Source organism: Bactrocera neohumeralis, unplaced genomic scaffold, assembly GCF_024586455.1.
Source record: "Bactrocera neohumeralis isolate Rockhampton unplaced genomic scaffold, APGP_CSIRO_Bneo_wtdbg2-racon-allhic-juicebox.fasta_v2 cluster09, whole genome shotgun sequence".
In the NCBI taxonomy this organism is placed as follows: domain Eukaryota; kingdom Metazoa; phylum Arthropoda; class Insecta; order Diptera; family Tephritidae; genus Bactrocera; species Bactrocera neohumeralis.
Genome location: NW_026089622.1, coordinates 22,625,365 through 22,653,115, shown reverse-complemented (window position 1 = coordinate 22,653,115; position 27,751 = coordinate 22,625,365). Strand labels below are relative to the sequence as shown.

The 27,751-nt window shown below is 36.0% G+C and overlaps 1 protein-coding gene and 1 pseudogene across 4 annotated transcripts in view; both read right to left on the bottom strand.

Annotated features, from left to right (window-relative positions):
- Nucleotides 1–27,751, bottom strand: part of LOC126764069 (uncharacterized) — a 378,237-nt gene that overhangs the window by 117,111 nt on the left and 233,375 nt on the right. The window contains exon 2 of one of the 4 annotated variants that reach the window (XM_050481839.1): nucleotides 23,774–24,071. The exons of 2 other annotated variants lie outside the window; for them this stretch is intronic. The gene's annotated coding sequence lies outside the window, so the exon portion shown is untranslated. Of the gene's footprint in view, nucleotides 1–23,199; nucleotides 24,072–27,751 lie in introns of those variants that run through there. One more of the 4 variants, XM_050481838.1, reaches the window with a different exon arrangement.
- On the bottom strand, nucleotides 8,298–17,072 carry LOC126764135 (uncharacterized; annotated as a pseudogene).

The window sequence follows — 27,751 nt, the reverse complement described above, 5'->3', positions numbered from 1 at the left end:
TTCTCGATAAATCTTCTTCCTTCTAACTTACTATTGAGTTCGATTACTGGATTGTTAAATAAAAGTCCCAATTTAATGGATATGCACTTATCTTTATTTCTTACTCAAACAACAGTTTACTACCACTTTTACTCTCATTGGCATACTCCGCAGCTCTTATCTAGTAGATTATCAACTAAACATCGACACTCGAACATACTGGCAACTACAATTTTCGCTGTGAGTTAATTATGATAATTTATCATCGTTTGGTGGTTTTAACTGCGGAGAGTCCCCCAAAAGTTAAAAGTTATACGTTACTTCCATCATAAGTGACACTCCGCGAAAAAAAGACTTTGAGTTGCAAGTACATAATTATATAGTTAAAAATTATGATAAAATGACCGCCGCATACCAACAAAATGCCTTATGGGTGCCATATACTATGTTCCGACCGACAACGAAAACATGTTTTCGTGCGTTTTCGTCCATGCAAAATCTGTCAAACGAAAACACAGTTTTCGCTAAAAAGTACTTGAAAGCTTACATTCCACTCATTGTAATCAGTGCCTGCTCTAGTTTAATCGATTTTGTTGGAAGACATATTTTGCCGGCCTTAAATTTTCACTTGATATTTGTTTACATTCCACATACAAAAACAACTGTCCCTTGATATTCTCATATTAGGGGGATTCTCTTGCTCTTGCAAAACTTTGCAAGATGCAGAAATTGCAGAATTTACCTCTTGGTGCAACGGCACAACAACAAACATACGCAGAAAATTATTTGCAATGTCTATAAATATGTCAGAAAAAAACCCACGTTTATTCACCAATGAGTGCTCTCTTGGCCTTGCATATTTCGGTATAGGATTTTTGCATTTTGTGTCACCGTGCAATCTTGCAAGAGCAAGAGAATGCCGATATTGATAGTTGTCAGTGAAAACTCATCGAAAACACACATTGTCGGTCCGAACGACTTAGATTCCTCAACATACAAATGTGCTTTCAAAATGTTTTCAATGTCGGTTCGAACATAGTAATATACATATGTATATATTTAATTTATAATAGAAAACCTAGTTTTATCTGGAATCAAAAATCGCTTTAAATGGCGAGGTGGCACCCTTAAGTGTAGTACTAGTCATCCAGAACAGAAACAAACTACAGTTCTGGATGACTAGCAGTGCACTTAGGGGTGGATGTAACCCGAAGACCACTTACGTATAAGTTGCAACACAAAAGAACAGTACGGCAGACACGTTAACTAGTTAAGAAGTTTTAATCGCAATCGGCAAGCAAGTTATTTTAAATTGCTTGACCCAAACAGAATAAAGTCTAATATCTTCGACTTGATTGCGATTGAATTCCTAGTACAAAATTGCAACTTAAAGGTTGTTTGATTGTCGCTAGTCACCGGCAGTTCAAGGAAATATGATTCCACTTACACAAATCCACAAATCTTACATTACAACTCCATTATATTTTTTAACATGTATTTACTGGAAGAAAATAATTTCTACAAGAACCAAAACAGCAGCTTGGAAGACATAATCCGCTGATTGAATTAAAATCCAAGTAGTTCGAAGTTTTAAAACATTCGTACTATATCTGAATAACATTAAGATAGAATACTTTATTACATTAAAAGGCATGGTCGATAAAATGAGTGACCCACAATCTGCGCCAATTATCGTAGGACAAGCCTCCTTAATATCGCATATAATGTGTTATTGAGTGTATTATTTGAACAACTGAACCAGAGATAAAGATATGTCCAACTCCTCTCTCACTGGAAGTGAGAGAGCAATTGCTAAACGTCAAAACCACCTAAACTTTGACAGTTGATCGAGTTCAGGAGGTTTTGACGTTTAGCAATTGGAAACGAGCGATGGCCAGATTGAAATCTTACCAAAAAATATATATACGGAGGGATTTGTTGCATCGTTCAAGACCTCTATCAAAAATGCAAAACAATGAAAATTAAATAAATTTGTGAAATTTAAAGGTATTTGATGAAATGTTTTGTAATTTGAAACATTATAGTATTATTTTCAATTGAAACTTATTAAAAACTTTTAATGATTGAGAGCTAACAACCTTAAATCCTATTATTGGGTATTGAAAGGACAAAAGTCAGTTGTTATAATATTCTTTAAAAAGATTTAAATAGTTTCTCCATATAATAAATAACCACTATTTTAGTAATTTATATTCGTACTAAATGTTGGGTATTGGGTTAAAATGCCCAAAAATTGTTATTTTGTTCGATCTGGCCATAATGGAAAATGTTATAAAAAACGCAAATTTTGAGGCGCTCTCACACTGGAATAAGTTTAACATCCCCTTATTCCTGCCTAGAGAGTCTACTATCGACCATATTTTCACAATGCGACAAGTTTTGTAAAATACCACCTCAATTTTAAGGTGGTATTCTCAGGCAATCACATAGTAAAACCTATTGAAAGCATGCTGTGAAAAATTCAGACCGAAATTCATAGTATTTGATAAGTTACAGCTCATAGTCGCCGACGTGTCGTATGCGACTGTCTGCCACGCGCCATGAGAAGTCTGCATTTTTCTCGAATCATCATTTTCTGAAACTGTCATGGTCCTAAAAAAAAGTATTCAGCCGATTGCTTTAAAATTTACGTATGTTCTTCTACTCATTTATAGTTATTGTCCCTACCAGAATTGTTTATTTTAGAAAATATTTAAGTGGTAAAATGTGTGCGTTCACATTAGTGCTACCTTAAAGCTACCTTCGACAGCACTAAAATGAACTGCTTCTATGCTGCTATGTCTGAGCTATGTTCTTCTATAAGAGAGTAAAGCGTCCATGATATTGATATCATTGGCCTCAACAACCGCGCTGTTAGTTCTGCTTTCTCGAGGCTCGAGGCTCAAGGAATATAATAGGACAATACATTTGGTATTTAACAAACGATCAGTTGACGTAGAAGCAAATTTGAAGAAATAAAGAGATCTTCAAAGCAAAACATGATTACATGCTAAATTACCACAACAAAAAACGACAATTCAAATATTACAATCTAGGACAAATAGTGTAGGAGAAACAAAATAGAAGAGACAAGAATACTCGCAGGTATATCAAAGAAATAGTTTAAGAAAATCCCGAGATAAGTGGGAGAACACATTAGGATCTGTGCATAAATTCATAACAGGAGTGCCAGTCCATGACGACCTAATAGAAATCAAAACGACTTCAAATGATATAATTAACAATAATAATTTACAAAGGAAAAAAATTCAAACTTGAAAATTTAATGACTAAATTTGATATCAAAGGATATTACTACTATATATACTACACTATTTGATTTAACCTCTACAATTAATTTTGCTAAAAATGGACATTTTTATTCTGTTGCAATAAACAAAGAAGAAATAGAAAGAATAATGAAAGTCGAACAAGGAAATCTTTCTGTAATAAATATTCTAGAGTATTTTGCAATACTTATTTTGAAAATACGAGATAAATTTATTTTAATTTATAAACACCCAATTATTAATAAACAATGTAAAAGACATAAAGTTACATCCCTAGCATGGACGGTTAGGATTAAGACATTTTATCAGCAAATGTAAAGGATCGTATATAAATAAAATAAATAAAAAATTTAAAAAATAATTTAAGTGATGATATTTTTAAACAAATCAAATGAGATAATTGTACCATACCTATACTCTTAAACCAGATTGCCCAATGTAATACCATTCAAGAAAGTACTCAACGTATAATACATTTAGACAATGGAAATGTTTTATATGGTGGAAAACATCAAGTAAATAACGAAACAACTGTAGGCACTAACTTAGTACAATTTAATGAATCAGTATACATAGATTCAAATAACTATCATAATCAAGATGAAGAAGTAAAAAACCATATAGAAGCAAAAGAATACGAAAGAATACATATTCTTCAAATATTAAAATCACAAACTTCAAATCAATTAACTAATATGCAAATATTACACAAGTTAACAATTCTATTTGAGGAACATCATATCAGGAATACATTTATACTAATATCAATTATATAACTCATTCGGAATCAGAATTGAAATCGATCAAAAAAAGTAGTAGGTGTCATGAATTCAAATATTATTGGTTTGATATTCGAAACAGAATTTGTATCGGTTTTGGGTGTCACGGAAACCAATTTTATCGGTTTTGCTATCATAAACAAAGCAAGAAGATAATCGCTCACAGATTTGAAATGTAAGTTAAGAAATCAAGTTATTTTATTATTTCGAATTAATTTATCTTTATTTCATAAGTATAAAATACAAAATGTCTTAATTATTTAATTTTTAAAGATATTAGATTTACAGAACGTAATTTAACACCCAAAAGCGTCTTTATTCATTCGATAAATGTTATCTCTTAAAATCTTTCTTTAATTCGGAACTCATTAAAAACTTTTGCTTCCAAATGTATTAATTTGCAAGTTTTGTCACATTAGTACACAGCTGTTTCGAATATTGGTTTTGCGTATGTTGAAAAGACGAAAATCCAATCAGATTCTGTGACACCATTGAAAATCAGAATTGGTTTGCAATTCTGACAGCTTAGCAATTCTGTCTTGGATTCCACAACACCCCTGATTATCTGTATTGTATTGCCAAATTATAAGCTATCTATAGAAGTATTATTGGGTAGTCGAAAGTTGTCAACATTTTGTCAAAAGATGTAGTTGCAGTCGTATATCTCCAGTACTACCAATTTCATTGTGTCATACCATGTAATGTTTAAAGGCTTCATATAACCAAAAAAAATTTAATTCGGGGAAGTTGAAAAAAAGTTACAGCTGTTCAAAAATGAGTGAAAATAATGAAGAAATTCGCTATATTTTGAAATTTTTGTATAAAAAGGGAAGAATACAATGCAAACCACCAATGAAATTTTTGAAGTTTACAAAGACGATGCTGTATCAGTTCATGAAGCACAACAATGGTTCGCTCGCTTCCGTACTGGAAATTTCATTTTACAATGATGGAATAATGTCTCTAGCGAAAAAATGCCAAAAAGTGGTCAACCAAAATGGTACATATTATTTAATTATTAGTATAAATATAAAAAAAAATAAGTTGATATTTTGTTACAAATACGAAAAGACTTTTTCGTCTACCCAATAACAAAACAATGAACAAAGACACCAGAGTAGAAGATCAGACGGCATTCAACCAACCTTCAGACATACGATAATAATTTATCTTTAATGGACAAACACTTAACTTTCAGACTTATGCAAACGGTCATACTCAATCTTCATATAAGCTAACATAACAAACTTATCTTTTACAACGAGCATTGATCAATCAGAGAACTACAGTATACCACCACTGCAGTCTACAAAAAATTGCGTATAAAACAGAGCAAATGAAGTATGCTCATCTTTTATAGTCCATTCGTTGTTGTCTCTATACTTAATTAAATAATTAAGTTTATAAACATTGTATCAACAATGAAACATAATAATAAAAGAACATTCACCTCTAAGTGAACTAAATTAAAACAATTTTATTCTCAAAAGAAATAGAATGTTTAACTCTCGCGAACGGACGCAGTTTTGCCTTTACGCTCCTTCGCAAAGGAACACTACTTCCCCTGACCCTGTTCCTCGTCAGTACCTCCGGCAGTTGGCCTTCCCTTATCCGTTTCCTCCTCCTTTTTCGAGCACCTTCGGTGTTTACCCGATTTGATTCCCCCGAATCCGAGCAGCTGACCCTGCTGGGGGAGCGTTGGTGGTGCTCGCTACCTACTCAGCGGCTGCACTCGACTTCGACTGCAGTGCTCCGCTTCATGAGACCATGTCATTAACATCCTCCTTGGCATGCTCTCCAAACAGCGCCTGCTCATCTGGCGAGAGAACATCAAGGAAGCTAAACTTCTGTTTAGTTCCTTTACACCGCTTACCTGCAGCTACACTGGTTTTATCGACCTTCTCCTCGACCATGGTCGTCATTGGGTCCGTTGCCTTATTGTGATCTTGTCTTTTATTGGTTAGGTTTGTTCAGGCTTCTATGTCTTACGACCCTTGGCACGACACGGTGTCGGGTCTATGTTTTTGTAGGGGAACGTGAAGGTCCGCCGTGCCAAGGCCCCATGACGCGGTAATGCCACCGTTACTTGCCAATTCGGCCGGTGTTGGGAAGGCAGTTTTCGAATGCAGGCGAATTAACCTCCTGGCTGTAAATCATCCAATGGGCGCGGGAGTTGCATAACACCCTGAATTTGGAGGTGGTAGCTCATCGTCGCCGCACAAATGCAGCTTTTGACAACCCTCGTGAGTGATGCCTTGCAGCACCGCTCATGGCGTTTATGCATTGAAGTTAAACCCCTTCACACGACAAGGTGCTTATAATTCGGAGAGAAGTAAACATAGCATAGTCAACAACAACATACATGCAATGTCCCCACATAAGGTAAAAAACAAGTCTTACACCGAGACATAAGGTTTTTGTACTCTAAAGTTTGTATATTTTTGTAAATGAGTGGCAGTTATTTCCTTCAAGACACAATCATATAATACGAAAAAAACAATAATATTTCATTAACATTCTAGTGTTATCCAGATATGGTATTAATGATTAAGAACTGGGAACTAGTGTGATTTTAATTCCATCAGCGCAATACCTTCCATGTTGATTTTTTAATTCTTGTAGAAATTGTTTTATATTCAGTAAATACATGTTAAAAAATATGCTGGAATTGTAATGTAAGTATATCTTCTTCTTTACTGGCATGGAAACCGCTTACGCGGTTACAAACGAGTTTACAACTGCCCGCCAGTCGTTTCTTCTTTTCGCAAGGTGGCGCCAATTGGAGATTCCAAGCGAAGCCATATCCTTCTTCACTTGGTCCTTCCAACGGAGTGGAGGTCTTCCTCTTCCTCTGCTTCGCCCGGGGGGAACAGTGTTTCCAGTCACTTCAATCCAGAACAATAAATGTATCACAAAATGTTGGGTGATTTTTCAAGTGTTTGCATGAATGGCACAAATAGTGCATTTACCAATGGCTGAAGGTGATAAGACAAAACTTGACGAATATATTGATGAAATTTTCAATAAAGTGGGAGAATGTAAGTTAACAACTATTAGTTAATATATAAATTTCATAAAAATATTTCACACGTTTACTTATGTATTCATTAAAGTCGTGGGCGAATTTATCAACATTGAGTGTGCTTGACTTTATCTACTATAAAGCAAGATTAACGACAGTTGTGTACCAAACGCTCATTCGACATTTCCTTATTCAAACGATATAATCATGTTGAAAGCGGTAGCAGTGATAAAGAGATGTTTAACTCCTCTCTCACTGGAAGTGAGAGAACTATTGCTAAACGTCAAAACCACCTAAACTTTGACAGTTGATCGAGTTCAGGAGGTTTTGACGTTTAGCAATTGGAAACGAGCGATGGCCAGATAGAAATCTTACCAAAAAAATATGTAAACGGAGGGATTTGTTGCATCGTTCAAGACCACTTATAAAAAATGTAAAACAATGAAAATTAAATAAATTTGTGAAATTTAAAGGTATTTGATGAAACGTTTTGTAATTTTAAGCATCATAGTTTTATTTTCAATGGAAAATGATTAAAAACATTTAATGATTGAGAGCTAACAAGCTTAAATCCTATTATTGGGTATTGAAAGGACAAAAGTCAGTTGTTATAATATTCTTTAAAAAGATGTAAATAGTTTCTCCATATAATAAATAACCACTATTTAGTAATTTTTATTCATACTAAATGTTGGGTATTGGGTTGATAAATGCCCAAAAATTGTAATTTTGTTCAATCTGAAGCGCTCTCACACTGGAATAAGTTTAACATCCCTTTATTCCTGGCGGTAGCACCTATACAAGATGATGAAAAACTTTGCATATCTTAATTGGATGAGTGTCAGCTGGAGTGTATCTAATAGTATAGTATTAGTAATTACAGTTTTTTTTTTTAATTTAACGTAGATACCTCAATAAATAAATAAAAAATGAATAATTCAATTCTTTCTATTCACTTTAGATATTTGCAAATTTTGGAGAAGAAATCTCAAGTCGGACCCAATCACTGTTATTGGGATATTTAAATAACTCAATACTAATTGTTTTAAATCAACTTATTTAAAATGTTATTGTTAATTTAGCTTATATGCATATGTACAAATTGTGTGAATATTATGAATTAGTAAATTAATGTATTTAGTATTGTAAATTATACGTAGTACAACAATATAAACCAAAAAAATAATGTTAATACAGTAAATAGCATACATAAATGTTGTCAAAATATTGATTGTTAAAGAAAATTCAGTTTGCAATATATATATATATATATATATGTATGTATATAAATGGTAATATTTAAAGGCTTATACTATGTTCGGACCGACATTGAAAACATTTTGAAAACGCATTTGTATGTTGTGGAATCTAAGTCGTTCGGACCGACAATGTGTGTTTTCGATGAGTTTTCACTGACAACTATCAATAACGGCATTCTATTGCTCTTGCAAGATTGCTCGATGACACAAAAAGCAAAAATCCTATACCGAAATATGCAAGCCAAGGAGTGCACCCATTGCAGAATGTAGTGATATATTATGGCACGAAAATAAACGTGGGTTTTGGTCTGACATAGTATTTATAGCTATTGCAAATAATTTTCCGGGTCTGTTTGTTGTTGTGCTGTTGCACCAAAAGGAAAATTCTGCAATTTCTGCACCGTGCAAAGTTTTGCGAGAGCAAGAGAATCCCCCTAATATGAGAATATCAAGCGACAGCTGTTTTGTGTATGGAATGCAAACAAATATCAAAAACATCGGTTAAACTAGAGCAGGCACCGATTATAATGAGTGGAATGTAAGTTTTCAAGTAGTTTTCAGCGAAAACTGTGTTTTCGTTTGATAGATTTTACATGGACGAAAACACACAAGTTTTCGTGCGAAAACCAGGGCCCGAATCGCGGCACACGTTAACGAGCGAAATTAATGATTTTTTTTTGTTTTCGGATCGTTGTACTCGCTATCGAATAGGAACTTTCAAAATTTGAAATTTTCTCATTCGATAACGAGTTCTCGTTTGTACGAAAGGATCGAAATTTCATTCGTTAGCTATTTGAGACAAGTTATAGCACAAATTAAATAAAACAAGAAAAAACGTTAACTTCGGTTGTACCGAAGCTAAATACCCTTCACAGGTGCATTACTGTTAGTAACTATGTGTTCAGTTTGTATGGAAGCTATATGCTATAGTAATCCGTTCTAAACAAGTTTTTTAGAGATTACATTTTTGCCTTAAATAATAACATATACCAAATTTCGTGAATATATCATATCAAATGTGAAAGTTGTCCATACAAGAACTTGATTCCGATCGTTCAGTTTGTATGGCAGCTATATGCTATAGTTAACCGATCTGAACAAATTTTTCGGAGATTACATTGTTGCCTTAAAAAATAACATATACCAAATTTCGTGAATATATCTTGTCAAATGTGAAAGTTGTCCATACAAGAACTTGATGCCGATCGTTCAGTTTGTATGGCAGCTACATGCTATAGTTAACCGATCTGAACATTTTCTTCGGAGATTACATTGTTGCCTTAGAAAATACCATATACCAAATTTCGTGAATATGTCTGGTCAAATGTGAAAGTTTTCCATACAAGCATTTGATTCCGATCGTTCAGTTTGTATAGCAGCTATATGTTATAGTGGTCCGATATCGGCCGTTCCGACAAATGAGCAGCTTCTTGAGGAGAAAATGACGTTTGCAAAATTTCAAAAAGATATCTTAAAAACTGAGAGACTAGTTCGTATATATACAGACAGACGGACAGACGGACAGACAGACAGACGGACATGGCTAAATCGACTCAGCTCGAAATACTGATTATTTATATATATACTTTATAGTGTCTCCGACGATTCCTTCTGGGTGTTACAAACTTCGTGACAAACTTAATATACCCTGTTCAGGGTATAAAAATTTGAATATATCAGCTAAAAATAATCCGAGGGGCAAAATGTAAGTTCTTTTTCATTTATTTAGTTTATGTAACATGTAATATAATTATAACTAATAATTTAAGGACCACTGTAAACAAAATAAATATGCGTAAAAAAAATTTTATGAGTGACTTTATGCTACAGCATCAGGACTTGGCAAAAAATATTTTGCCTAATTGTGGGCAAGACAAAGTTGCAGCAAATAAGCTGACTTTAAAACTGAAGGCTGCCGGACCACCGATGAAGATGCTAAATCTTGGCGAAAAGTAAGATAAAGATAATGGATTATTAAAATAATACTAAAATACAAAAATAGGTATTTGCTGATCAGAAGCACAACATAAAAAAGGAAATTTCTTTCAACAAAGCCTCGAAACAAAGGACTGGTGGTGGTCCGTACGAGGAAAAGGTATTAACTGCAGCAGAAGAGCAACTCCTCCAGCTACGGGGATAGATGTTGCTGTAGAAAGGTTGACCGTAGTAAAATCTTTTGGAAATGTAGAGCCCGAAGAAGGATTAAATGAGTTGGTAGAAATGATTATAGATAGCGAGGAAGAAGGAGATCCGACACCATGCACCAGTCGCAGTGCGACAAAATCACGTAAAGCGAATTCAATTATTATCTAAAGAAAACATAATATGATTTCTAATTTTATGACCACTTTTAGTTAATTGGGTCTCATTTCCGGTATCTATTTCTGTATCATTGTTTTCATTTACAAAATATCTGCAATATGTTGAATTTTTAAATTGTATGCAGATGTTATGCAACGCTGCACATACATTGCCGAACTTTGCCATCTTTTCAGGACTATACCGACTTCTTTTATCATTACTTAAAATTTTCCACCGGCCTTTCAGTGTACCAATGGTTCGTTCAACAATACAGCGTGCTTTTGCATGGACAAAGTCGCTGCTAATTTAAGAATTGGTGATACTGCGGTTGATAAATGCCCGTTAAATTCTATTTCCGATACGATGAATGTAAATGCGTCTTTGGTCAGTCTAAATCGCTTCCTGAATCTGTAAATGATTTAAAATAATAAGATCTATACCAAGTTAAACGGTGTAATTTAAAATGTTCTTACGCTGCTTCAGGTAAAGCCATGGGATTACTTTTGGGGAAGAATTTAGTATACCATCCCAGGATTTCGGGAATAAAATGGGTATGGTCGGATAGAGGAGATTCTCCAGATCACGAATATATATGGTTATAGCCGCAGGAAGCTTATAGTTTTCGAGATATGCGCGTTTTAAGTTGAAAATTTGCAATATTTTAATTACATATTTTCGATATATAAAATTAATTTTGCACTTATATTTTTCACTTTTATATACACTAACACATCACTTATTCATTTGCACACATTTATTTTATATAATATAGTGCAAAAATAGCTTTTAATACGCATTTAAATTATTGTTGAATTTGATTATTTAAGAATAACAAATGAATTACAAACTGTCATATAATCAGTGTTACCTTATCAACATCATTTGTAAAATAACTAAATGAAATAAAGGGCACAGATTATACCCCAAATACGAAAATCAACAACCTATAAAAAACAATAACCCTGGTCGGTCCAACACCAGGGTGTATCAGAATTTTTTCGCGTTGAACATAAAATATAAAGAAATTATTTAAATTTAATAAAACAAACGTGTATTAAGGCTTGTATATAAATTTTATTGCCTCTAATAATTTGACGAAAGGATCTTCGTGTCTGTTGGCCACATTTTTCCGCCGATTGTTGTGGTTGTCCCTCGCAAAAAACCTTTTAATCACACGCCACTGGGACTCTATACGCTGCGTATGCGTTCCATCTGCAGCCACAAATGGATTGTCCAAATCGCTGTGATTTACTTTTCGGTGCTCATACCCGTGATTCGCCAAACCATCGTACGCCTTCCAGCAATCTGTGCTTAATGTAGTTCCTGGCGCAACATGCTTCTTAATCAGGGGTATGAGCACCTCCGCAGACCTAACATTATCTGGGCATACCTCCAGCCGCAGGTCGTCGCTCCCATCCTCAATCATCCCCAACACCCAGTGACCTTCCACACTCCTGCCTAAAATGAGAAAAACATATAAGTAAGTACCTAATATTGTATATTTTTAACCTTACCTTTATTAAATTTCCTCTTCCCGAATTTGCTTTCATCAATTTGGACCTTTTTGCCAGGGCCACCTATTTTACCTACCGCCTTCTGATTTTCCACTTGTTATAAAACTACCGCTTCGCGACAGTAATTATACCAGTCACATATGGTAGCGCTAGATAAAATAGATTCCCTGACAATACTGTTTTTCCTTACTACGTCATGCGACCAGTGCGATGCGTAGCAAAACATTAAGTAAAAAACTTGTGGTAATGGTATTCTAACATTTTCCAGCCAGGTGCCCGTGGATCGAGATATTCCGGAACGCATTCGGCAAGATCCTTTTCGGCACCTAAACGTACCGACGGTGCTATTTCCCGTCATGGAGAGTACCATCGGCAGTCTATGCACCCTGCAAGTCCTTCCTCTGGCAATGAGACCCTCCTCTTCGCAGAATAATATGCAGCTCTCCTTTGTTTGAAATGTGTTGAATATTTTTGAAATATTCCACATTCTCTTCACCTCTGACACGCTCAATTTGTTTGATTTGCGAACATTTATAGTCGCTTCTTGTTTCAGATCTACATATAATTGTAACAAAGTATTAGAAACAATGATTTAAATATTCTTTTCAATATTTAATTTATCATACCTGATGAATTATTTTCCATTTTTTTCAAAAATATTTCCGTAATTTTAATAAAAATTAATATAATTATATGTCCACACAACTTAATCTTCCAAACACGAAATAATTATAAAAATGCCAAATAAAAGCAACGGTACTTTGCTTTAAAAGTAGCAGTACTTATATCCGTTAGATCGCATTGATGTTAGAGTGGTTGTTATGCCCTCAATGACATTGCTACTTCTTTGCGCAGAACTCCTTTTTGCGTGGGCGGCCTTCGGCCGCGCTTCAAAAAAATAACCCTGGTCGGTCCAATACCGGGGTGAACCAAATTTTTTTCTCGTAGAACTCCTTTTTGCGTGGGCGGCCTTCGGCCGCGCTTCAAAAAAAATAACCCTGGTCGGTCCAACACCGGGTATATAAATTTTTTTTCTCCCGTAGAACTCATTTTTACATTGGCAGCCACTTAAATTTTTTATAATTTTTTTAATATTTATCAACGATTATGTTTCCTGTATTTAGGGTATAATATTACTTTATATATATGTTTTTTTTTTATTTTAGTTTGTAAGTATTTTACTATAGTAACACTGATTATTTGCCACATTTATTTTTACAAATGATGTCGATAAGGTAACACTGATTATATGACAGTTTGTAATTCATTTGTTATTCTCAAATAATCAAATTCAACAATAATTTAAATGCGTATTAAAAGCTATTTTTGCACTATATTACATAAAATAAATGTGTGCAAATGAATAAGTGATGTGTTAGTGTATATAAAAGTGAAAAATATAAGTGCAAAATTAATTTTATATATCGAAAATATGTAATTAAAATATTGCAAATTTTCAACTTAAAACGCGAATAACTCGAAAACTATAAGCTTCCTGCGGCTATAACCATATATATTCGTGATCTGGAGAATCTCCTCTATCCGACCATACCCATTTTATTCCCGAAATCCTGGGATGGTATACTAAAGCCGACCCAAAAAAACACCTTAGGGTTCATTTTTTTGCCTGCAAAAACTAAATTTAGTAAATTTATATACAAACATATAATAAATTTTAATATTTACGTTCAATTCAAATTCAAATAATTTTTTCTTTTGTTTTGTTTCGTTATTCGCAAATGTCATTTAGAGCTACACCAGGGAAGTTATTTCATAAAATTTCTATTCATTTCGCATCGAGTGCAACGATCCGCACACTCGACACGTTACGAAATTTCATTCGATACGATTACTTGCTCTTTCTTTCTTTAATGATGTGGCTGTTGTGTATTTTGTTAATTCATCGATGCTTATGAAGTACAATACGTTTCTTTGTGAGTACCAAATATCAAAATGAACAATTTCATTATGTTTCTTAGGAGTTTCCGTAATATTTAAATTATATTTGATAGGGTTTCTATCGAACTTCACTTTATTGCATATTTCACAAGTATTGATGTATTTCCTTTTGTAGTTTGGGGTAGTAGTGTGTTTTCTTTATTTCCTCAAATATTTCATTTATTCCCCTGTGATTATTTTCCAGGTGTTTCTCGTCTATCAATGTTAAAAGTTCTCCTTTGTCTATTACATCCTTTAAAATTATGTTTGATTTCATTATTTTTAGATTTGCATTATTTGCGAAAAATTGTATGTATATATAACTTCGAATTTGTAAAAATAATTTGTCATCTGGGCAGTAAATTACGATTAATCCTTTGTCGGGTAGATTCTCTTGCATTATTTTTAAAATGTCACTTTCAAGTGTTACGTTTATTATGTTTCTTATTTTCCTTTGATGTATTATTTTCTTTATTGATTGTCTTTGCGCTCTTTGAATTATAAGTTGATTTTTTTTATATACACCCAACTCTTTTTTTACACGATTTCTTTTTACACGAATATGAAGTTACACGGTTGAGAAAAAAAATTTTAATGTACTGCGGTTTTTAACCCACTGTCTTGTAATTATGTTTGTTTTTACCACACTTAGCACCATTGCTGAAATGAACATACATAGTAGTAACTGGGAAATCCCCTTATTCTATAACTCTTAATTACACATTTTTTGGCATGATATTTACATTGCTGAAATGGATATCTCCAGCGATGATACCGACTTTAGTCCAGTTCGTCGCAAACAATGGCGCTTGTTATCAAGTAGTAATTATGTAGCAATGTTCATGTGTTTTCCTTATTTCTATTCTGATTTGTCTGTTCTTAGTTCTGGATTAACAGATTTCTATTGTTCTTTGCTTAATCTATCAATTTTTCAAAAGTATGAATTATGTATTTTAAGTTTTAATGCTCAATAAAATGCCATATGAACATATAATTTGTATGCATATCTGAAATTTTATAGTTTTCAACAATTTTTACACGGTTTTTCGAAGTAAATATAGTTCTTTATTTAATCTTACACGGTTTTCAGATGATATGGAACGTATCCCCCCTTTTTCTACAGGAAATGTCTCTTTTTTACAAGGTTTTTTTTACACGGATTTCTGAGGAATGTATCTACCGTGTAAAAAAAGAGTTGGGTGTATTGATTGCGTTGTACACTGAATCTGTCATCACCATTGAATATTTCGTTTAAATTCAATTCCATCATATTATTATTTTTATAATTTAGTCTGCTTAGACCATTTGCAATATAATTTTTCTTTTCTTTTATATAATTAATATCGAAATCGAATTCATTTAGTTTTATTTTCCATCTTTGGAGTTTAGCGTTTGGTTCTTTTGAGTTGTTCAGCCAAACTAATTGTCTATGATCAGTTTTAATAACGAAGTGTCGGCCAAATAAGTACGGACGGAAGTATTTCGTTGCCCAAACCATTGCAAGTAACTCTTTTTCTATCGTACTGTAATGCCCATACAAAGTACGACTGACAAATGAAATTGTTTTGCTATCTTGCATAAGGGCTTCTCCTAGAGCAAAGTTACTAGTATCTGTGACAAGAGTAAACATTTTTGTAAAGTCTGGGTGGATAAGAAGGGGATCGTTTTTAATCAACATTCTTAATTTATCGAACGAATCTTTGTAGTCCTTGTCATTAACGTTCATTTTTGTGCTCTTTTTTAAATACTTTGTTAAATGATATGCGATTTTTGAGTAATCATTTATGAATTACCTGTAATATCCCGTAATACCTAAAAATGATTTTATTTCCTTAACGCTTTTTAGAAATAGAATCCTTTCTATTGCTTCCACTTTTTGAGGGTTTAGTTTAATACCATCTTTTGTAATCAAGTGACCTAGGAAATTTGTTTCTTGTCTTAGGAAATCGCATTTATTTAATTGGATCTTTAGATTTTTTCTTTTATTCTCATTAAAATTTTGCTCAATGATTCTAGGTGCTCTTCTACGTTTGTAGAAAATACTAGTATATCGTCCATGTACACAATGCAAATTTTGTCGATATATTCTTTTAATATATCATTCATTAGCCTTTGGAACGTTGCCGGTGCATTTCGCAACCCAAAGGGCATTCTTAGATTCTTGGGGCTGTTGCAAGGACTAGAGGATGCTCTAATTATACCTTGGGTGAACATTTGGCCTATTTGCTTCTCTATTTCCGGTTTGTGTACTTCTGGGTATCGGTAAATTTTAGAGTATTTTGGTTATTATTTTATGTTTTGTTGAACTTGTAAATGTTAAATTATCTTCTTCGTTGTAAAATACGCTTTTATATCTTTTTAGTATAATATAAGTATATTTTTGTATATACCGTTAAGGTGATTGGTGTCAATGAATTCTGTGACATACATACATATTTATCTTTTATATCATTATTGAAGATTTACACCTCATTGCCTTTATAGCTCAATTTTTTTATATATACTTCTTTTTCTTTTGTTAGATAAAAGGTTAGTATTGTTTTATTTGTTTTTAAAATACTGTTTGGGTAGTCTATTATTGCATTTATCATCCTTAAGATATTGTTACCAATAAGTCTATCAAAGTTCTTGAGGAGCATTGGCGGCAAACGCGCGGTATGAGACCTGCCAAGCTGCTAATGGGAGGATACAATTTGAGTAGGTTTAAGGTTATAATAAACCTCCCCAGGAACAAACTCAGGCTACTGGTCGCATGGTATACCGGCCACTGCAAGTTGAATAGGCACCTGTACAACATGGGCCTATCGTCTTGCGTTAACTGCCGGTTCTGCGACTTGGAGCCCGAAACCCCGGAGCACCTGCTGATTGACTGCGCAGCAGTCTGCAGACGCAGGACTAAGGCCCTTGGATCAATGTTTCCAGATAGGGATCGCATAGCCTCACTAGCGCCTGGAAGTCTATTGAACTTCATCAATGCGCTGGGGCTAGGTGAGTCTATGTAAGTTAGGAGAGGGCACAATAGACCAAAGGTCGCGGTGCATTCCTCGTATTGAATCAATCAATCAATCTATCAAGTTCTTGTTGAAATTACATTCAAGGAATTAACATTTGAATACTTTTTCATTAAATTATTTAAATCTGCAAGGATTCATAACTTCCGTTTTTCTTAACATTGGTGCGACTTACAATCTACTTTAATCTTCCATTTCAGGTTACAAATATTTTCGTGGATCAGGCTGAACTCTGCTCCAATGCCAATGATGAAATATAACATTCTTATGGGTGTATCTATTATTATATAGAGTAATTGTTTTGTGAATCCCATGAAAATTTGTATTTGCATTGCCAATATCTGGTTCTGGTTTATCTCGATTTTATATTGCAGACATATTATAACTTCCTGGTTGGTTATAATTTCGCGTTTGATTCCCGTCTCTTTGTTGATTAAAGTTTCTTCGTGAGTCAAAATTTCCCAGTTGGTTATAATTTGTGTTTGTTGTTTTTTTTGTCATTCTAGTTTGGCTTGATCCGTTACCACTGTTATAGTTATTACCTACATTTCTTGCGACATAGCCATTTTATTATTGTTATTTTTCTTTCTTGGGACATAGCCACCATTATATCTGTAGTGTGCATATTATTATTATATCTATTATAACTACTGTTATAAGCGAGAATATTATTTATAATTTGGTTGGGATGCTTCTTTTGTTGCCCTAGCGCTGCGAAGCCTTCATGTCTAGCTTCTAATATTATTTTTAATGCCTTATCTAGGCTATCCGGGTAGCTTGCTTTAATCATAATTTTAGTGGGTTCCGGGAGATGTTCCTTAAATGAGCGCTATCCTATTAACTTCATTCGTTGAGAAATTATGCGCTAATATTCCATTATGGAGTTTAGTTCTATTGTTGTGTCGAGACTGATAAGTTCCGCTGAATTTTTCTTTTCCCCGCAATTGCTCAAAAGTATTTTTTCAATGTTTCCCAATCACTAACTTGTCCATATCTGCCAATTATTTTCCTAGTTTTTCCTACGCATCTTCCTTTCAGATAATTGAATACAAATTTTTGATTTTTTGGAATAAAAAGGTAATATTGCGGGTAGTACGGATATGACTTCAATTTGCCTAATAAAACCCGTTAAATGGTTCGGATCTCGGCCGTCAAATTCTGCAATTCCATTAATACAGTTTAAAATTACTTGAAAGAATGGTATGGTGGATGCTTCCATTTTGAGAGAATTTTGTTTCAAATTTGTTTTGTGTAGGAAGTTCCTACTGTATATTTTAATTGATCTTATACGGTTTGAGAGGTGCGGGCTACTCTTGTAGTGAAGACACTTATCTAACAGTTTCAAAACAATTTTAGTCGAGACGTATTAAAAATTTTATCGTTACAGTTTTGGAGTCACTGTTCTAGTGAAACATTATAGGGCAATTCACAATATCGTGCAAATGGTCTTGCATATTTGCAATTGCGAATTCGCTGTACATTTTGTTAGCGTAACACCCTTATTATTTGTTTTCGAGTTTGCAACAATCGGTATACACCCCATTGGATTGAAATTTGTTTTGCTTTACACTATTGTGCGATAATTTTTACACATTGCTATGTATTTTATTACTTATTCTAAAAAATTTACGATATATCTGTATTTATTTGTTTTCTTACTCTTATTTGGTTCTGTTGTTTGGTACTGCTGTTACTTTTGTTGCCGCTATTGATGTTGTTGTAATTGTGATTGCTGTTACTACTGCTATTGTTGTTGCTGTTGACGTTTTTGTTCTTGTTATTGCTGCTGCTGTTGATAATGTTGTTTTTTTTATTGTTGCTGCTGCTGTTGTTAACGCTATTATTTAGGCTTACTAATTACCACTCTGTTTTCATTTTGTTTTGTTGCGCAATTTTAACTTTGTTGATTATTAACTTTGTTTACTTATTTATGAAATCTTGACTATTGATGTTGCTCAATTTGTTATTTTCGTGCTTTTATTGTTGCTTTATTATTATTTATAATATTAATTTCCATAAATCAGTGCTGAGTGGGTGTAATTTTTAGTCCCCGTCGCCAGTTTTGGTGTAAAAAATTTAAAATGGGATACCAAAATCTTTGTTGGTATTCCTCACTTATAAGTTTTACTTGTCACTAGGGAATAAAATTCAAGCTTCTTTGCTTAGCTCTTTATTCTTACTCTCTATATATTAAATACCAAAATTGTTTATTTTAGAAAATATTTTCATATTTTTTTTAAACGATTTTTAACGAAAAAAACAAGATTTTCGGACGATAGCCGCGGAACTACTGAATAATAATCCATTCGATTTTTTTATTTCAGACAACATGAACAGCCGCTATCACCATGACCAGTGAACTACTTTTTTTTGTTGGGGACTACTTTGATAAAAAAAAAAATCAATATATTAAAAATGTAAAAAACGAAAAAAAAAAATTTTTTGTACATTTCAAAATACAAATAAAAATATGTATATTAAAAAATTAAGAAGATTGAATTTTGTTGTCGCAAAAAAAAAATTTTCCTAAAAAGTGGTAAAATGTATGCATTCACATGAGAGTACCCCCTTAAGTATCTAATTTCATAATGCATAAAAATTTAATTATTTGCTTGATCAGCAAAAATGTGTGACCAAGTTGTATTCGCTTGAAGAAAGAGTTCTTGGTTGAAGTATTTCTTGAAGTGCATGTTGTTTATTTATGCATTTATGTATGTATTTGTCAATATTCCTCCTCTGGAGAAGCTCCCCTATTAGCTCATACTACATTTGTACCGAAATCGTGTTTTTTTACCCGACCGCGAAAGCAATCGGGATCGTGCCCACATTTGCTTCGCTTCCTTATTCAGTCTGGAGAGAGCAGTACAAAAATTTTCACGCAACATTATTGCGTCAAAAAAAATTCTATGTAGACTATCGAAGTACGTTTTCGTTTCTGTATACAAATTAAAGGATTTATTATGCTTTTCCTTCTCATCTCAAAAGAGTCCCGACACAATCGGGGTCGCGTAAGCTTGTGTTCTACCATTCTTGGGTTTGAAACAGTGCTACAGGGTGTGTTTTGTACATATGTACATTTGAAAACATAAAAAATTATGGGCTTATTCGAGCTTGGCAGTACTGCGCAATATTGCGCAAACATCATATTCGATGTAAAAATGTGGCAACTCGTGCAAAAGTCAGACGTTCGAGCGAGTAAAAATTTGACTCTTGATGCGCGCCAAATGTCATCATTCTGCATCAAAAATGTTTGTACTGCGCGCAAATATAAAAGTCAAGGAAATATTCTGAATACCAATTCAAAATTGAAAAAAGCATACACATATCTACATATGTATATATGTAGTAATGGAAGAAGAGAGGTAAGTAAAAGTGGTATTTATTGAATTTAATAATATATAGTATATTAATTCACTTGAATATCGAAAAATACATCATCGTGATTTATACTTTCAGCGAAAAGTTAAAGTCACCGATTACAAAACTACTAGTAAGGTCCCGACTTAACCTGGAGCCCGAGTTTGCTGGCGGGAAAAAGAAAAAGACCGTCCTATGGGGTAAGGTGCTCGAAAATATGCGTATCCGGTTCTGTCGCAAACAAAAGAATTTATACAGAGGAAATTTTAAATTTGTTTGCGACGTAGAAGAGAATTAAAAAACGCAACGACGCGACAGGTCGTCGGACAACCAAAAACTATTGCACATGAAACATTGGATTTTTTTTAAGAAGAAGCGCGGAAAGAGCAGATTCGGCACGAAGAGACTATGAAGATCGAAAAATTGATGGTTGACAAGGAAAGGATTAAAGCAATGTTGGAGTGCCAAAAATAAAAAGTGTTCATTTTATAATAAACTTTATGTTTATATTAATTTAATATATATTTTTATTATAGTAAGAATGAGTTCCTATTTTCAATAAAAGAAATATTTATTAATTAATTAATGTTTTTTTAAAAAAGAAACAGAAAATGGTTTAGTAGTCTAGGGTAGGTGATTTTAATTAAATTAACTGATACTCGTATAACAAGATTTTAATCAATTAATCATTTATTTGATATGTACATATGTATATACATTATTGAAATAATACTTCTATGAAATAAATAGCAATTTCAAGTTATTTCGTATGATAATTCCTTCATTATTGTCATTTATATTTTCAGGTAGTTCAATCATATCTTGATCATTTGAATTTTCTAAATTTTCAGGCATACTCGTATGATTGTCTTCAGAATGAACCGGATTGCTTCGCAGTATAAAATTATGTAAAATTGCGCAAGCTAATATCACAGTTGATATGTCTTCTATATTGCGCATATCAATATGATTCAATATTTTGAACTTAGCCCTGAAAATTCCAAATGTTTGCTCGATAAATATTCGGGTTGAGCTCATATAATAGTTGAATTGTTTTTCCTCTCTGGAAAGATGTCCGTTAACTCTGAAAGGAGCAATTAAGTATTTGAAACAGGATATGCTGAATCGGCTAGAATAATTGCATCTTTCGGAAGTTTTATTTGTCCAGATGTGATCCCTTTGTAAAGTGGACTATTTTTCCATACATTGGCATCATGACAGCTACCTGGATAGCCGATGAACACATCTAAAAAACAGAACTTACTGTAGCATATGGCCTAAATAATTGAATATATAGTATAACACTTATCTTAAATTAGATCTATTAGCCAAGTACATACCTGCATAATAACTGAAAAATTTCCTTTACGGTCATAATAACTAATTGCATCTGTTTGAGGAGTGTTAATTTTGAAATGCGTTCCATCTAAGCATCAACATATTTCGTTTTTAAGTTTGTAGATTGTCTTGATTGTTTTGAGGAAAAGTTTGTGGGCAGTTCCTTGCCCAACATTAAATCTATCGGCAAGCTCACGATATGTGACTCTTCTATTATTTAGCTTCCAAAGAGTCATATGCAAGGAATGTTCCACGGAATATTCACCGTGTGGTGTTGACCAAAATGGTTCTAACGCATTTTTCAAGTCCTAAGACAAATTAATTTATTTATCAGGTACTTCCACAAAGTAAACAACAATACTTACTGCAAATGTTTCACGAGTCATGCGAAAATGCGTGAAATATGTCTCATCATGGTACAATGGAATTGTTTTCCAAACCTTTGTCATCTTCGTCACTGTTCTCTTTTTTGAAATTTCAGCGAGGAAGACCTCCACTCCGTTGGAAGGACCAAGTGGAAAAGGACCTGACTTCGCTTGGAATATCCAATTGGCGCCACGTAGCGAAAAGAAGAAACGACTGACGCGCTGTTGTTAACTCGGCTATAATCGCGTAAGCGGTGTCTACGCCAATTAAGAAGAAGAAGAACTCCTTTTTGCGTGGGCGGACTTCGGCCGCGCTTCAAAAAAACAACCCCTGCTCGAACAACGCAGAAAGGAGTACTACGCAAAAGTACTACAGTCACCCCGGGTATTCGCTCGACCAGGGTTATTTTTTTAAAGAGCGGCCGAAGGCCGCCAACGCAGAAAGGAGTACTACGCGAAAGTACTTCAGTCACATACATAAATCACATATTACACATATTCACATGTAGAATTATAGTTAATATAAAAAAAAGAATCACGCGAAACAGCAAACAAAGAAAAATTGTTAAAAATCCTACATATTTGCTGTTTAAGATGTGGCAAGGCTTGTTTTCCTCATAATTGTAAACAAGGGGAGTAAAAAAATGTATACACCCGGTGTTGGATCGGCAAGGGTTATTTTTTTTTGAAGCGCGGCCGAAGGCCGCCCACGCAAAAAGGAGTTCTACGCGAAAAAAATGTAATACACCCCAGTGTTGGGCAGACTAGGTTTATTTCTTTTATAGGTTGTTGATTCTCGTAGTTGGGGTATAATCTGTTCACTTTATTACAAAAAAAAAATAAATAATAATTTAATATTAATTTTTTTTTTAATAATTTTCCAATTTTATATACACTAACACATCACTAATTCGTTTGTACACATTTATTTTATATCATTTATTGCAAAAATAGCTTTTATTATACATTTAAATTATTGTTGAATTATGACTATTTAAGAATAACAAATGAATTACAAACTGTCAAATAATCAGTGTTACCTTATCTACATCATTTGTAAAAATAAATTTGTCAAATAATTAGTGTTAACGTTAAGCGTTAAAATAAAAAGAAATATTATACCCTAAATAAAGGAAACATATTCGTTGATAAACAATAAAAAATTTAAGCGGCCTGAGGGTCGCCAATGTAAAAATGAGTTCTAGGGGAGTAAAAAAATGTATACACCCGGTGTTGGACCGACAAGGGTTATTTTTTTTGAAGCGCGGCCGAAGGCCGCCCACGCAAAAAGGAGTTCTACGCGAAAAAGTTTGGTACACCCCGGTGTTGGACCGACCAGGGTTATTTTTTTTGAAGCGCGCCGACCACGCAAAAAGGAGTTCTTCTTCTTCTTCTTAATTGACACCGCTTACGCGATTAGAGCCGAGTTAACAACAGCGCGTCAGTCGTTTCTTCTTTTCGCTACGTGGCGCCAATTGGATATTCCAAGCGAAGTCAGGTCCTTCTCCACTTGGTCCTTCCAACGGAGTGGAGGTCTTCCTCTTCCTCTGCTTCCCCTGGCGGGTACTGCGTCGAATACTTTCATAGCTGGAGTGTTTTCATCCATCCGGACAACATGACCTAGCCAGCGTAGCCGCTGTCTTTTAATTCGCTGAACTATGTCAATATCGTCGTATATCTCGTACAGCTCATCGTTCCATCGAATGCGATTTTCGCCGTGGCCAATGCGCAAAGGACCATAAATCTTTCGAAGAATTTTTCTCTCGAAAACTCGTAACGTCGACTCATCGGTTGCTGTCATCGCCCAAGCCTCTGCACCATATTGCAGGACGGGAATTATGAGCGACTTATAGAGTTTGCTTTTGTTCGTCGAGAGAGGACTTTACTTTTCAATTGCCTACTCAGTCCGAAGTAGCACCTCTTGGCAAGAGCAATCCTGCGTTGGATTTCCAGGCTGACATTGTTGGTGGTGTTTACGCTGGTTCAAAGATAGACGAAATTATCTACAACTTCAAAGTTCTGACTGTCAACAGTGACGTGAGAGCCAAGTAGCGAGTGCGACGACTGTTTGTTTGATGACAGGAGATATTTCGTTTTGCCCTCACTCACTGCCAGACCCATTTTCTGTGCTTCCTTGTCCAGCCTGGAGAAAGCAGAACTAACGGCGCGGGTGCTGAGGCCGATGATATCAATATCATCGGCATACGCCAGCAGCTGTACACTCTTATAGAAGATGGTACCTTCTCTATTTAGTTCTGCAGCTCGAACTATTTTCTCCAGAAGCAGGTTGAAGAAGTCGCACGATAGGGAGTCGCCTTGTCTGAAACCTCGTTTGGAATCGAACGGCTCGGAGAGGTCCTTCCCGATCCTGACGGAGCTTTTGGTGTTACTCAACGTCAGTTTACACAGCCGTATTAGTTTTGCGGGGATACCAAATTCAGACATCGCGGCATAAAGGCAGCTCCTTTTCGTGCTGTCGAAAGCAGCTTTGAAATCGACGAAGAGGTGGTGGGTGTCGATTCTTCTTTCACGGGTCTTTTCCAAGATTTGGCGCATGGTGAATATCTGGTCGGTTGTTGATTTTCCAGGTCTAAAGCCACACTGATAAGGTCCAATCAGTTTGTTGACAGTGGGCTTTAATCTTTCACACAATACGCTCGATAGAACCTTATATGCGATGTTGAGGAGGCTAATCCCACGGTAGTTGGCGCAAATTGTGGGGTCTCCTTTTTTATGGATTGGGCATAGCACACTTAAATTCCAATCGTTGGGCATGCTTTCGTCCGACCATATTTTACAAAAAGGCTGATGCATTCTCCTTATCAGTTCTTCGCCGCCGTGTTTGAATAGCTCGGCCGGCAATCCGTCGGCCCCTGCCGCTTTGTTGTTCTTCAGGCGGGCAATTGCTATTCGAACTTCTTCATGGTCGGGCAATGGAACGTCTGCTCCATCGTCATCGATTGGGGAATCGGGTTCGCCTTCTCCTGGAGTGGACTTTCACTGCCATTCAGCAGGCTGGAGAAGTGTTCCCCTCCATAATTTAAGTATGCTCTGGGCATCGGTCACTAGATCACCCTTGGGGGTTCTACAAGAGTATGCTCCGGTCTTGAAACCTTCTGTAAGCCGCCGCATTTTTTCGTAGAATTTTGGAGCATTACCCCTGTCGGCCAGCTTATCAAGCTCTTCGTACTCACGCATTTCGGCCTCTTTCTTCTTCTGTCTGCAAATGCGTCTCGCTTCCCTCTTCAACTCTCGGTATCTATCCCATCCCGCACGTGTAGTGGTCGTAACGTTGTGAGGTAGGCAGCCTGTTTTCTCTCCGCTGCGACACAGCACTCTCCGTCGTACCAGCTGTTCTTTTGCTCTTTCCGAAAACCAATGGTTTCGGTTGCAGCTGTACGTAAGGAATTTGAAATGCCGTCCCACAGTTCCCTTATACCGAGTTGTTGACGAGTGCTCTCAGAGAGCAGGAGTGCAAGCTGAGTAGAAAATCGTTCGGCTGTCTGTTGTGATTGCAGCTTCTCGCGGTTGCGAATCTTGGCTGCAACAAGATGGTGGTCCGAGTCGATGTTAGGACATCGAAGCGCACGCAACACTGGAGACGTGTCTTCCGTCTATCACAACATGATCGATCTGGTAGGTAGTTTTTCGATCCGGAGACAGCCAGGTAGCTTGATGAATCTTTTTATGCTGGAATCTAGTACTACAGATAACTATATTTCGGGCCCCGGCGAAGTCAATCAGCCGCAACCCATTTGGGGAAGTTTCGTCGTGGAGGCTGAATTTACCTACCGTAGTGCCAAAGATACCTTCTTTGCCCACCTTGGCGTTATAGTCGCCAAGCACGATTTTGACATCGTGACGGGGGCAGCTCTCATAAGCGCGCTCCAAGCGCTCTTAGAAGGCTTCTTGGGTCACATCGTCCTTCTCTTCCGTCGGGGCGTGGGCGCAAATCAGCGATATGTTGAAGAATCTCGATTTTATGCGGATTGTGGCTAGACGTTCATTCACCGGAGTGAATGATAGTACTCGGTGACGGAGTCTCTCTCCCACCACGAATCCAACACCAAACTTGCGCTCCTTTATATGGCCACTGTAGTAAATGTCACAAGGACCTACTCGTCTCTGTCCTTGTCCCGTCCATCGCATTTCTTGGACGGCGGTGATGTCAGCCTTTATTTTCGCGAGGACATCAACCAGCTGGGCAGCGGCACCTTCCCAATTAAGGGTCCGGGCATTCCAGGTGCATGCCCTCAAATCGTAGTCCTTATTTCGTTTGCCATGGTCGTCATCAAAAGGGGGGTCTCTCATCCGAGGGCAACCCTATGTAGGGGATGTTTCGCCTTCGAACGGATGTTCTTAGGCTACCCAGAGGATACTTGGTCAAAGACCGGAAGTAGTGAGCTGCTATAGGAGGATGGGGTAATATGTAGAAGTTCACGCAAGTGAGGAAAGTTCTCTGATCGCCATTCACTTGGGAGTGGCCAGAAACGATTCTTTTACATATGACCCAAGCAGCTCACAACTTCCGGTCTTTGACCAAGTATCCTCTGGGTAGCCTAAGAACATCCGTTCGAAGGTGAGCTAAAGTGAGAAGGCGAAACACCCCTGCAAAGGGTTGTGCGCTGGGTTTGGGACCCGCCACGTAAAAAGCTCACCCCAATGCAAAACCAACAGCAGCCTCGGATGAGAGACCCCCCTTTTGATGACGACCATGGCAAACGAAAGAAGGACTACGAATTAAGGGCATGCACCTGGAATGTCCGGTCCCTTAATTGGGAAGGTGCCGCTGCCCAGCTGGTTGATGTCCTCGCAAAAACAAAGGCTGACATCACCGCCGTCCAAGAAATGCGATGGACAGGACAAGGACAGAGACGAGTAGGTCCTTGTGACATTTACTACAGCGGCCATATAAAGGAGCGCAAGTTTGGTGTGGGATTCGTGGTGGGAGAGAGACTCCGTCGCCGAGTACTATCATTCACTCCGGTGAATGAACGTCTAGCCACAATCCGCATCAAAGCGAGGTTCTTCAACATATCGCTGATCTGCGCCCACGCTCCGACGGATGAGAAGGACGATGTGACCAAAGATGCCTTTTATGAGTGCTTGGAACGCACTTATGAGAGATGCCCCCGCCACGATGTCAAAATCGTGCTTGGCGACTTCAACGCCAGGGTGGGCAAAGAAGGTATCTTTGGCACTACGGTCGGTAAATTCAGCCTCCACGAGGAAACATCCCCAAATGGGTTGAGGCTGATCGACTTCGCCGGGGCCCGAAATATGGTTATCTGTAGCACTAGATTCCAGCACAAAAAAATTCATCAAGCTACCTGGCTGTCTCCGGATCGAAAAACTACCAACCAGATCGATCATGTTGTGATAGACGGAAGACACGTCTCCAGTGTTTTAGATGTGCGTGCGCTCCGAGGTCCTAACATCGACTCGGACCACTATCTTGTTGCAGCCAAGATTCGCACCCGCCTCTGTGCAGCAAAAAACGCACGCCAACAAACACAAGGAAGGTTCGACGTCGAAAAGCTGCAATCACAACAGACTGCCGAACGATTTTCTACTCGGCTTGCACTCCTGCTCTCTGAG